General features: G+C 32.2%; 1 long non-coding RNA gene across 1 annotated transcript in view; it reads left to right on the forward strand.

Moving 5' to 3' along the window:
• The window catches only part of LOC148941490 (uncharacterized), a 60,751-nt gene that overhangs the window by 45,258 nt on the left and 2,043 nt on the right, over nucleotides 1–13,450 (forward strand). Inside the window, exon 2 of the long non-coding RNA XR_016143306.1 lies at nucleotides 8,304–8,463. This is a non-coding gene — a long non-coding RNA (uncharacterized LOC148941490). The remainder of the gene's footprint in view (nucleotides 1–8,303; nucleotides 8,464–13,450) is intronic.

The following is a 13,450-nucleotide window of genomic DNA, read 5'->3' on the forward strand; positions in this document are numbered from 1 at the left end:
ACTCCAGCCCCCCTAATGTGCAAATATATAGCCGAAATTATATTTCAAATGCATTCTGCTGCCTGTCACTGTTTTTCTAGTTCTTGTTTTGTCAAAGTTGATTGAATTTACAGGTACATGGGATAAAACAAAAGATACAGATTGACAGAAGAAATGGCAAATGTGAAATTTCAGGATTAGATTTGAACATTAGGAGGGTTGGATAAAGTAGAGCAGGGTCACAGGCAAAATGTATTAGCTACAATTATTCTGCATGGTATGTTTTGGAATAAAATATTTTTCTGTATAATTTTCGGAATAAAGTATTGCAAATATTTTTTGGAGGGGGAAGGGTTAGGCAAAAGAGGGCCAGTGGTTACCTCCCATATGTTTTGGAAAGTAATTGTAATCTATGATATGGAAGAATTCCTCTTAAGATTTTCCAAAGTACACCTCAGAAATTTTTTGAGTAGGCTAAGTTTGGAAAGCACTTGATGCCAAAACTACTTCCACAAACTTGTTAAAAGATATTAACCCTCTGACATACCTACAAAACGAATTCCTAACATTTTTAGATGAAACGTACTAACAATGAAAGCTACAAAGTTAAACAAATCAATTAACTGGCTGGTAGTTCTTTTTGCATTGTTTTGGATTTTAAATTATGGCGCTCAAAAATAAAACCAAAGTTGTGAAACAGAGTATGAGGCTCAGTTTGTCGTTGTAAGAACGAAGAACGGCATTTCCAAGAACGGCTTATAAGCGCAAAATAAAACCGAACGGCGAAAACGAACGGCTTAATTCTAAAATCGAGGATTGGATTTACATAGAACGACGAAAACGAACGCAGCTATTGTCGCTTGTCTTCCTACCGCAGACAATTTGCTGTCTTTTCATATCGTAGTCTTTTCAAAGATATTTGACTATTAAAGCAAATCCGATTTCTAACAACGATATCTACTAACCTTCAAAGTTTTGGTTTTCTTTCTTAAGGTTTTTTAATTGTTGTAATCCCTTGTTAAAATATACACAAATATTTTTGCAATTACCAACCATCGGGCTTCGGGACGCGGCAGGCTTTTATATGTAGATTCTCATTGTCGCTTGCATTCTAACCGCAGAAAATTTGCTGTCTTTTCATACTCAGTCTTTTCAAAGATATTTGATTATTAAAGAAGTCCGATTTCTAACAACGATATCTATAAAATAAATACAAATGTTTTTGCAATTACCAGTTTTTTGTTCTTTACGCAATTGAATGTCCTTTTATACGGCAGTTTTTTCAAAAATATTTGATTATTGAAGCTAGTCCGATATCTAACAACGATATCTACTAAGCTTGAAAATTTTAGTTCTCTTTTTTAAGGTTTTTGAATTGTAATCCCTTATCAAAATAGAGAATCATCATTTGTAATAATTGCAAATTTTCATTTTTTAAGGCCTTCCTACTGACGTTATATAACTAACTGGCTGCGTTCAAATCTGTAAGCTTAATCATGTTGCGAGTGGATTTTATCTAACAGAAAAACAAACTATTTTAACATTTTCAGGTATTCTTATAGTTTGAATTATAACGTTAAAACTATTGTTCAGGCACCGTAAGTATTTTTCCAGTTTATATAATAACTTTAGCGATTTAAAAAAACAAACATAAAAAAAACATTGCTTATACTTATAATAAAAGAAATTCGGTAATGATGTTTTTCTAACAACGATTTCTACTATGTTTCAAACTTTTGGTTTTCTTTTTTAAGGTTTTTGAATTGTTTTAATCTCTTGTTAAAATATATACTAATATCTTTCGCAATTAGCAGTTTTTTGCTCTTTACGCAATTCAATGTCTTTTCACACTGAGGTCTATTCAAGATATTTGATTTTTACTGCAAGTCCGATTTCTAACAACGATTTCTGCTAAGTTTCAGACTTTTATTTTATTTTTTAAGGTTTTTGAATTGTTGTAATCCCTTGTCAAAACATTTGTAAATATTTTAACGAGAATAATATTTTATTTTAATTTTATATTAAGTATTTATTATTATTATTATTTAGTAAGTATTTATTTTAAATTTTTTAATTTTATTTTAATCATTCAGCAAAATCAAAGCAGCGGATTAAGTGACTCATTAAAAACCAAAATTTGCTTTTCAAAATTAAGTCCACCTTCTTCACGAGTACCTTCAGAAGCGTCACTAGCCAAGATGTTTTTTCGGGCGGGGGGCAGCAGTGAATACTAACAACTGTTTTGGATGATATTGTAATTAAGATTACTTTGTTCTTTTTTTTTATCTGCTTAGACCGCGAGCTTTTCCACATTCATTTTGCCCATTTATTTAAGTGATACGAGAATGAGATATTTGAGAATTTTGAACTTACAAAATAATTTTTACATCATAATTTGAAATTGTGTCGAAGCGTGGTTACGTGTCATGCGATTTCCAGAATTGGAGCGTAAGTAAAATGATGGAACTCAGTCTGTCACGCGTATCAAATAGTGTTGCTTGATTGTTTCAGCTAGGCAGAATTAGGGACTAGGAGTCAGATGATAGTAGGTATTTGCGTAAGTTTTAGCAGTGGCGAATCCAGAGAGGACCCGGCTCCCTCCAAGATTTTTCTGGCACCCTCATTCCTTACTTTTTTCACTCCTTCGTTATAATAAATTTGTCAATTTCGTTAATTATTGGTACCTTTGTCACATTGGGTTCCTCCCAAGATTTTGCTCATTGGTGGCCTTGTCACATTAGGCCTCGCCAGAGATTTTACTTTAGATCGGCCCCTGAATGTTAGGACGGTAAAGGTACAGTTTAATTCCACTAAAACGACGTATTGCTTACAGTATATTATTCCATCACTTGAGCAGGAAAGTTGCACAGTCACTGTCCAGGAGAAGCAGGATACAAACAAATCACTTATTACTGTGTATCCTGGTTCTAATGGTAGGAGTAGGGCCTCTGTGTCCTACATTACATGGGAAATAATTTGCACCTTTAGCAGCGAGAACTTTAATCTAACTGTTATTATGGAATTTATGCTGCTAAATAAACATTGACTTGCTACGATTACCGTGCTGACCTATACATGATCTACATAATCAAAAGCGTGTCCACTCGTATTCTAAATAAAATTTAAATCAGTAACAATTTCTATGATAAAGCAAGTGCATGCGTTGGAGAAAGTACTTTCTGCCGCAAAGCAACGAAAATTTTAAAAATAAATTGTCAAAAAGTACAACCTATCGTCGTAACCTATCCTGTAGAGACCCTTAAATATACAAGTATTTTAATTCACAATTTTATTAAAAGTATCTTTTCGTGCTGTATTTTATTTTAATACTTTTTTTGTTTGACTCAAGGGATTTTGCGATTGTTTCAAAGAGTTTTGTTTTTTTTTCTTAATAAAAAAAGCGTCAATTCCTTAAATGCTGGTTTTAATTGTGGTTCATTTGGCCCTGTCTTTGAAGTGGAAAAACTTTCAAAATTTTCAAGTAGATATGCAAAAACTAGAAATTTATTTTTTGCCCTAAAAACCAATACAACCAAATATTATTCAAAAATTTGTTGTCCTTACTAAGGTCCCCTCGGTCCAATCTAATAATCTTGAATGTTTGTCAAACTGATTGAGGATAAAGTATTTGGCCTTTCTTTTCAGTCATTTTTTTCCGATTTTTTTTTCCTCTTAGTTTCATTTTGTCCAGTGTATATGCTCAATAAGTTGAAGGCGACACAAAACGAACTTGACTCTGTTTTGGGCGCCATCAATCAAAACAACAGTCTTTTTTAATAGTTTTGTCTTCATAGAGGTCCTTTTGGCGTTGTTTACATTCGCTGCATTAAGACCACAGTATATATAATAGCAGTATGATCTTTCCCTATCCCACCCATTATAAAAACCCGTACCGAGGTGCGATTGCTCCAGAGAATGTATAAACCAGTATAAACATAAGCAACATTAGATCTTTTCACGGGTAGACAAGTCAGATCTCTCTTGAACGCGAAACTTGGCTTCAACGATGGAAAACTAATTTTGAAGAAATTAATTTTAAATTAATTTATTCCAATACATACATGAAAATTGGTAATTAGTAGTGCAATGTTATTATTAGTTGTTTTTAGGAATTAAAAATAGGTTTCGAAGTCTCAAGTTGGTTTCAAAGGCATTTTGAGAAAGTTTCTACCAAAATACGTGTTCCAGGGTAATTGGACCGCTGAGGGCAGATCAAATGAGAGGAGCTGTTTTTACGCGCCGATATATATATATATATATATATATATATATATATATATATATATATATATATATATATATATATATATATATATATATATATATATATTTATATATATATATATATATATATATATATATATATATATATATATATATATATATATATATATATATATATATATATATATATATATATATATATATATATATATATATATATATATATATATATATATATATATATATATATATATATATATATATATATATATATATATATATATATATATATATATATATATATATATATATATATATATATATATATATATATATATATATATATATATATATATATATATATATATATATATACTACGAAAACTTTACGAAAAAGAAAGTTTTTTTTAAAGAAAAGTAGAGGCCATATTGAACTTCAGATCAGTAAAAACAGAAGCCTACAATAACTCAAAGTCAAAATGACCAGAAATTATTATTAAAGAATAAAAAAGGAAAGGAGAATAATGTATATGGCTGTAACACTGCATATAAATTTATATAAATGTATATACAGTGGGCTGTAATAATGCAAAATGTAAATATAACATTGCTTTAAGAATGGAAAGAAAAACAAAGAATGAATTTACAACAATAGTCAAGTTAAAAATAAGTTTTATTTGAATACTCCTTTATAATTTTATAAAAAACACTTTTTAACAGAAGTTTGGCGTTTTCTTGGATAGGGCTATTGTGCCAACTTTTACCACGGCAACCAATAATTAGAATCCAAGTCCTAAAATTGGCCTCAATCAGGAACTCTCATCGCTATGTAAATTCACAAAGAGCAAAGATTTTCAAGCAGAGGTGTTTATTGTTTAAAGTTCAGAAAAGGTCTACCCATTTAATACGAAAACATTGCTTGAAAACGAAACTAGTCTTATAAAGAAAATAAATATGGTAGAAAATAAATATCACGACGTGAAAAAAAAAAATTATAAACCATCCATTGGTGGATCCAGAGGGGGGCGAGGGGTACCCCCCCCCCCCTAAAGTAGTGTAATTTACCTTATTAACGCAAGTTTGCATTAAGTAAACTTGCTCCTAACGTTAGTTTATCGGATCAACCTATTTTGCGCCCCCCTCCCTAAAAAATCCTGGATCCGCCCCTGAAACCATCACATCTATTCCACCAGTTATTAGAAGAAAAAAAAAATTATTTTCACAAATTTCATCAACCCCCCGTCCCCTTTTTTTATAAATTCCTACATAGGTCAACCAGTTGAGTCCACTGTATATAAATAATAGATTAAGTCGTAATACGTCTATAAATTAAGTCATACCTGTGAGATGCGACACTTGCAAACCACTTGGCCGGCTGACCAATTTTTTTTCTGCTTTCGCAATTACGAATAATGTACTTTGCAACCATTTCTCATTGATTGAAGCAAACGCACTAACCCATAAGTGCAGAAATAAGTGGGAGGAGCTTTTTGTTCACACCAAGAATGAAGAGCCAGAAATCATATGCGGTAAACTTGCTGCCTAATTATATAAACTATGATTAAGACAATCGAAAAAGAAAAATTGTTGGCTTAGCTGAACGTCATATATCGATACAACCAAACTTCAAAATACTTTGTTTTGATAGTAATTTATCTTTCACCATCCTACTCAACTCCCAACTTTCACAAATTGCTAAAATTGGGCAAGAAGAGCACCATAAGGTACCCCAGAAAATGCTGGTTGTGTCTACTGAGAGCTGATATCCATATTTATTCTCGATTCCCTTTATTCATAACTTATTTCCCTCTTTCATTTTTTTTTCAACTCCGTAATATAAATAAAATTGCCTTCTTATACCCTCGCTACCTCCGTCCTCTAATAAACTAGCCCTATCGAATATTAACTTGTTGTTCAGCTGTTCGCCCGGGAAGATAGTAATCTATCTTTCACTATCCTACTCATCTCCCAGCTTTCACAACTTACTAAAATTGGGCAAGAAGAGCACCATAAGGTACCCCAAGAAATGCAAATAGGAATATTAGTGAAAATTTTTTAAGTTTAGTAGAGAAGAGGAAACGCTTGTACAAGAAGTATTTGAGTGATAATTCATATGAAAATAAGAGGAATGGAAGAAACTGGAGAAAGCATTAAAATATGAATTAAGAACATATAAAGTGGAGGCCTTGGACAAAACTTCTGAGGATCTGGAAGACGTAGCCAGACGGCATAATAGTAAAATATTGAACTGGCATGTTCAAAATTTAAAGGGAACGGTTAAAGAGAGACGGACAGAACATTTCAAAAACGGGCTAAACCGTGATAAAGTTACAAGAAAGGATATAGAAAAGAATAAAAAAATTTTTTGACGCTTTGGAAGTAAAGGGGAATTTATTTTGTAAGGAAGAATTAGTGACAGTACTAAAAAAATAATTGTCTCAGATACTGATAGGGTGGAAAATCAATTTTTAAATATGGTGGTTGTGAAGTTAAAGATAGTTTACTAAAGATTGTGAATATGATTTTTGAAAAATAAGAAGTACTTTAAAATACTTTTTAAAAACTTTAAGTTTAATAAACTTTTTTTAAAAGCTTTAATAAACCCCTCTCTAAGAAATGAGATAAGAGTGAGTGTGGCAACTATAAAGGCATTAACCTGGTTTCTATAGGCAGCAGATCACTTAGTATGATGATGCTTTTCAGACTTAGAGATGCTGTAGATAAAGTTTAAGAGAAGAACAGTGGTCTTACAAAGGGGATCAGCTGCTCCACTATCAAATACTTTCTACTGGATGTAATGAATAGCAAGCTTGAAGATAGTGAGGAATGATAATCGACTACCAGCAAGGAGAAAAAAAGGATAAAAAGGGGAATTGGGGCTATGAAGGAAGTTTATTACTAAGATTAGAGAAATGTCAAATTCACTATAACCTTAAAAGTCTCCTTGAAGATTCATAGCTCTTCTTCTCTTTTTTAAATCCTTTTTAATAATCCCTTTTATTTTAAGGTCCCCATCTTAAAAACCAATGAAAATCGCATCTTAATACTGGGAGAACTATTGTAGATTTTTTACTGAGGTTGAGTCAAAATATGTCGTCACTATTTGATAATGATATTATTAAAGAAGACGAAAGTCAAATTTCCTCAAATTTTTATAATGATGGTAGTAGTTTTGTTTTTGAACCGGTTTCCCAAAATGATTTGAAGAAGACTCTGAATTCCTTGGGACCATCAGAGGCTCCTGGTATTGATCACAGGCCCAAACGTGTTCTGAAACATATTTTTCCGGTGATATCTCATATTTTAATTTCTTTAAATGAATTTGTCTTTTCAAAAAGGAATTGTTCCAAAAGGTCTAGAGAAAAGCCGCATTATACCTTTGTATAAGTACGGAAATAATGAGGAGATTAATAATTACCGCCCTATTTTAATTATATCCGTTATTTTGAAGATTTTTTAAAAAATAATGCATGATAAAACTAGTAAATTTGCGGAAGAAAAAGAAATAATACCACCTAGCCAATATGGATTTCAGAAAAGTCATTCGACGGATAATGCAATTACCTATTTTATTTGTACTTTTTAAAAACTTTAAAAAAACTTTAAGTTTAATAAACTTTTTTTAAAAACTTTAATAAACCCCTCTCTAAGAAATGAGATAAGAGTGAGTGTGGTAACTATAGCTCTCTCTCTCTCTTTAGTTGGATCCACTACCATCTTAGTGTTTTCTGTAGCTTTAAACGAGGTTTAACATCAGCTGCAAACGAGGTTAACACCAGCTGCAGGTTAACACAAACAGGTTAACACCAGCTGCAAACGAGGTCAAGAAAAATTTGTCAAGAAAAAAAGGTCCTTTCTATTGGCTAAATACTTTTTTATATACTACAGCTCCTTTTCTTTCATATTTATCTGTCCTCCATTGTTTACTATTTCCTCATATATTTATTCTTTTGTGTCATTTATGGTCCAATGCTCGTATTTTCCCATCTTTTATGGCATTCTTTTGTGTTCTTACTAGTGTAATATAATTATATATCGAGTTAAATTTTGTTTGTTTACGTTCCAGAGTTAGATCTCTTGTTTCATGTCTGATCTTCTAGGGATAAGAGTCAAAACACTACGCTACAAGAAGCCTGTGAAGATCTGAAACTCGGTTTAGCCCAAGCACGTGCTGAAATTCAGAGGTTAGAGTTAGAAAGCGATGTTTCTCGATATAAGTCAGAAATTCAGTTGCTCCGTGATCAGATCACCAGATTAGAGGTAACAAATTTTAAGGATTTTATTCTTATTGATTGAACATTTGTGCAATCTTTGGTTTTCTACTTGTCGGAACCAATCCTGTAGAGACCCTTAAATATGCAAGTATTTTAGCTCACAATTTTATTAAAAGTATTTTTTCGTGCACTATTTTATTTTAATTCTTTGTTTGTTTGAGTAAAGTGATTTTGCGATTGTTTCTAAGAGTTTTGTTTTGTTTTCTTAATAAAAAAAAAGATCAATTGCGATGAATCATCAATACTATATCTGTTTCCTTAAATGCTTGTTTTAATTGTAGTTGCTTTGGCCCTGTCTTTGAAGTGGAAAAACTCAAAATTTTCAAGTAGATATGCAAAAACTAGAAATTTATTTTTTGCCCTAAAAACCAATACAACCAAATATTATTCAAAAATTTGTTGTCCTTACTAAGGTCCCCTCGGTCCAATCTAATAATCTTGAATGTTTGTCAAACTGATTGAGGATAAAAGTATCTGGCCTTTCTTTTCAGTAATTTTTTTTTCCCGATTTTTTTTTCCCTTTTGTCCAGTGTATATGCTCAGTAAGTTGAAGGCGATCCAAAGCCAACTTGACTCTGTTTTGGGCGCCATCAATCAAAACAACAGTCTTTTTTAATAGTTTTGTCTTCATAGAGGTCCTTTTGGCATTGTTTACATTCATTGTATTAAGACAATCGGGGAAAAAAAAAAAAAAATTTGTTGGCTTAGTTGAGCGTCATATATCGATACAACCAAACTTCAATATATTTTGTTTTGATAGTAATCTATGTTTCACCATCCTACTCAACTCCCAGCTTTCACAAATTGCTAAAATTGGGCAAGAAGAGCACCATAAGGTACCCCAAAAAATGCTAGTTGTGTCTACTGAGAGCTGATATCTATATTTATTTTCGATTCCATTTATTCATGACTTATTTCCTTCTTTCATTTTTTTTTTCAACTCCGTAATATAAATAAAATTGCCTTCTTACACCCCCGCTACATCCGTCCTCTATTAAACTAGCCCTATCGATTATTAACTTGTTGTTCAGCTGTTCGCCAGGTAAGATAGTAATCTATCTTTCACTATCCTACTCAGCTCCCAGCTTTCACAACTTACTAAAATTGGGCAAGAAGAGCACCATAAGGTACCCCAAGAAATGCAAATAGGAATATTAGAGACAATGCTTTAAGTTTAGTAGAGAAGAGGAAGCGCTTGTTCAAGAATTATTTAAGTGATAGTTCATATGAAAATAAGAGGAATGGAAGAAACTGGAGAAAGCATTAAAATATGAATTAAGAACATATAAAGTGGAGGCCTTGGACAAAACTTCTGAGGATCTGGAAGACGTAGCCAGACGGCATAATAGTAAAATATTGAACTGGCATGTTAAAAATTTAAAGGGAACGGTTAGAGAGAGACGGACAGAACATTTCAAAAACGGACTAAACCGTGATAAAGTTACAGGAAAGAATATACAAAAGAATAAAAAAAAATTTTTGACGCTTTGAAAGTAAAGGGAGATTTATTTTTTAAGGAAGAATTAGTGACAGTATTAAAAAAAAATATTGTCTCAGATACTGATAGGGTGGAAAATAAGTTTTTAAACATGGTGGTTGTGAAGTTAAAGATAGTTTACTAAAGATTGTGAATATGATTTTTGAAAAATAAGAAGTACTTCAAAAACTTTTTAAAAACTTTAAGTTTAATAAATTTTTTTTTTAAACTTTAATAGCCTTCTTTCAGAAATGAGATAAGAGTGAGTTTGGTAACTAAAGAGGCATTAGCCTGGTTTCTTTAAGAAGCAAATTACTTAGTCTGATGATGCTTTTCAGACTCAGAGATGCTGTAGATAAAGTTTAAGAGAAGAATACTGATAGGGTGGAAAATCAGTTTTTAAATATGGTGGTTGCAAAGTTAAAGATAGTTTACTAAAGATTGTGAATAGGATTTTTGAACAATAAGAAGTACTTTAAAAACTTTTAGAGAACTTTAAGTTAAATAAACTTTTTTTAAACACTTTAATAAAGCCCTCTCTAAGATATTAGATAAGAGTGAGTGTGGCAACTATAGAGGCATAAGAGTGGCAACTATAGAGGCATAAGTGTCCCTAATGAGATAAGAGTGAGTGTGGCAACTATAGAGGCATAAGAGTGTCCCTAATGAGATAAGAGTGAGTGTGGCAACTATAGAGGCATTAGCCTGGTTTCTGTAGGAAGCAAACTACTTAGTATGATGATGCTTTTCAGACTTAGAAATGCTGTAGATAAAGTTTAAGAGAAGAACAGAGTGGTCTTACAAAGGAGATCAGCTGTTCCACTATAAAATACTTTCTACCGGATGTAATGAATAGTAAGCTTTAAGATAGTGAGGAATGATAAGCGATTACCAGCAAGGAAGAAAAAGGATAAAAATGGGAATTTTTTTCTCTCTGCTTTTCCGGGCCAGGGAGCCCTGCGGGGGGAATATGTTGTAGCGTTTTTTTTCTTTCTTCTTTATTGTGTTTAATTATATGTGGAAGGTTTTTTCCTTTTATTGTGTTCGCTTATTGTTTAATAAAATGAACTCTGAACTCTGGCTATGAAAGAAGTTTAGTACCAAGATTAGGGAAATGTCAAAGTCACTATAACCTAAAAGTCTCCTTGAACATTCATAGTTCTTCTTTTTTTTAGATCCTTTTTAGTAGTCCCTTTTAATTTAAGGTCCCAATCTTAAAAACCAATGAAAATCGCATCTTAATACTGGGAGAACTATTGTAGATTTTTTACTGAGGTTGAGTCAAAATATGTCGTCACTATTTGATAATGATATTATTAAAGAAGACGAAAGTCAAATTTCCTCAAATTTTTATAATGATGGTAGTAGATTTGTTTTTGAACCGGTTTCCGAAATTGATTTGAAGAAGATTGTCAATTCCTTGGGACCATCAGAGGCTCCTGGAATTGATCATAGGCCGAAACGAGTTCTGAAACATATTTTGCCGGTGATATCTCATATTCTAATTTTTTTAAATCAATTTTTCTTTTCAAAAAGGAATTGTTCCAAAAGGTCTACAGAAAAGCCGTATTATACCTTTGTATAAGTACGGAAATAAGGAGGAGATAAATAATTACCGCCCTATTTCAATTCTATCCGTTATTTTGAGGATTTTTGAAAAAATAATACATGATAAAACTATTAAATTTGCGAATGAAAAAGAAATAATACCACCTAGCCAATATGGATTTCAGAAAAGGCATTAGATGCATAATGCAATTACCCATTGCATTTGTAAAGTGAAAGTTTTTCTACATAAGGGTTTTTATACATCAGCTTTATTTATTGACCTGTCGAAAGCATTTGATACAGTAAACCATAATTTTTTAGTTAGAAAGTTAAAGATATATCAATTTCAACCATGGATTGTTAGTTGGAACGAGTCATCTCTATCAGATAGCTTACTGGTGGTTATAGTGGGACCAAAAAGGTCACAAGAGCATCTAATAACTTGCGGAGTTCCAAAGGGGTCTATTTTAGGGCCACTCCTTTTCCTCATTCATGCCACGGATATAGGAAATTTGATGTAAGATTGTTTCACAATATCATTTGCAGATAATATAGTTTTATTATTCCAAGTCTTAAGTGTTGAAACCCACTTTAAGACCATGGAGAGCGTGTTGAATGATCTAATGAACTATGCGAGGAGCAACCGCTTATTGATTAATATTAAAAAAATAAATTAAACAATTTTTTTCTACTATTAAAAAGGTAAATACTGAACTATGTTTAACAGCTGATGGATATTTGATAAATAGGGTTTCAAAATTTATATATTTAGGTGTTGTATTTAGGTGTATATTTAGGAATTATTTTCATGGAAAGAACACATAAATCCATTATCTATAAAAATTACAAGAGGAGCTGGGATTCTGTAGAGACTGAAATATTTCTTTCCGCAAAATGTTTTGCGAACCCTTTATTTTACTCTTGTTTATCCTTATAATCAGTATGGTTGTTATGTTTGAGCTAATTCTTTCAGTTATAATTTAAAGACAATTCAAACGTTACAAATTAGAGCTGTAAGGTCAACTTTTTTTTAATAAACATAACGCTAAAGAAGTTTATCTCACATCTAAGTTTACCAACAGCAAAACGACTTTGCCAGCTCCATTCTGTTGTAATCTTCAAAACATTAAAATTTTCTACTTCAATTGATAAAAAACTGGTCCTTCACTGGCAGGAAATATCTGAAAATTAGAAAGAAAGAAAAGTTAGTAGGTAAATGGCACCGTAGCATCAGCTTGGGGGGGGGGGGGAGCTAACGTCCCTCCATTCTTTTTTTACTCTTAAAAAGCGCACTAAAACTTCTGACTTCCAATCAAATGAGCTCCATCCAATCCAAAGTTTATACAACTACATAAACAACAAGTAGAAGCCAAACAAGCTTTTATAGCCAATCTTGCCTTTTTGGCAGTCAGTCTATAAGGTCTATCCGTAACAGGTTGAGTGGTAGTGTTTACTAGTTTTTAATATAATTAGTGTATATTCCTCCAAATTCGTATTTAAAGAAATAATACTATTTATTTTGTTTCTAATTTTAATTGCCTCTCGAACTACCTGTTTTATGTCTCTAGGTTTTGATTAGATGTGTTTTGGGAATTGATGGGCGTGGAGGGGAGGGGGGGGCTTGTTGGCCTTCAATCACTTTTGAGTACTAAAACGGCCCTTTCAATTCCCAATCGAATGAGCCTTTTTCGAAGATTCTACGACAACAAATGGCCATTTTAAAATTTCTCTCAGTTGTATTTTGGGAAAATACGAGGTGTGCGAGGGGAGGGGGCATCCAATCTCTGATCCGACTGAATTTTAAACTACAACTTCTGATTACTAGAACTTCTGATTCCTAACCCAATGAGCCCCCTCCAAAGTTTATACGATCGCCTTTTCTATACGAACCTTATTTGCCCTAAGGGTATAACTTACAACCCTTACCCTAAGGAGTGTGGGGGGGGAG

The sequence above is a fragment of the Artemia sp. Qi Xiang Cuo genome, chromosome 18, assembly GCF_049724085.1.
Source record: "Artemia sp. Qi Xiang Cuo chromosome 18, ASM4972408v1, whole genome shotgun sequence".
NCBI classification, from domain to species: Eukaryota; Metazoa; Arthropoda; class Branchiopoda; order Anostraca; family Artemiidae; genus Artemia; species Artemia sp. Qi Xiang Cuo.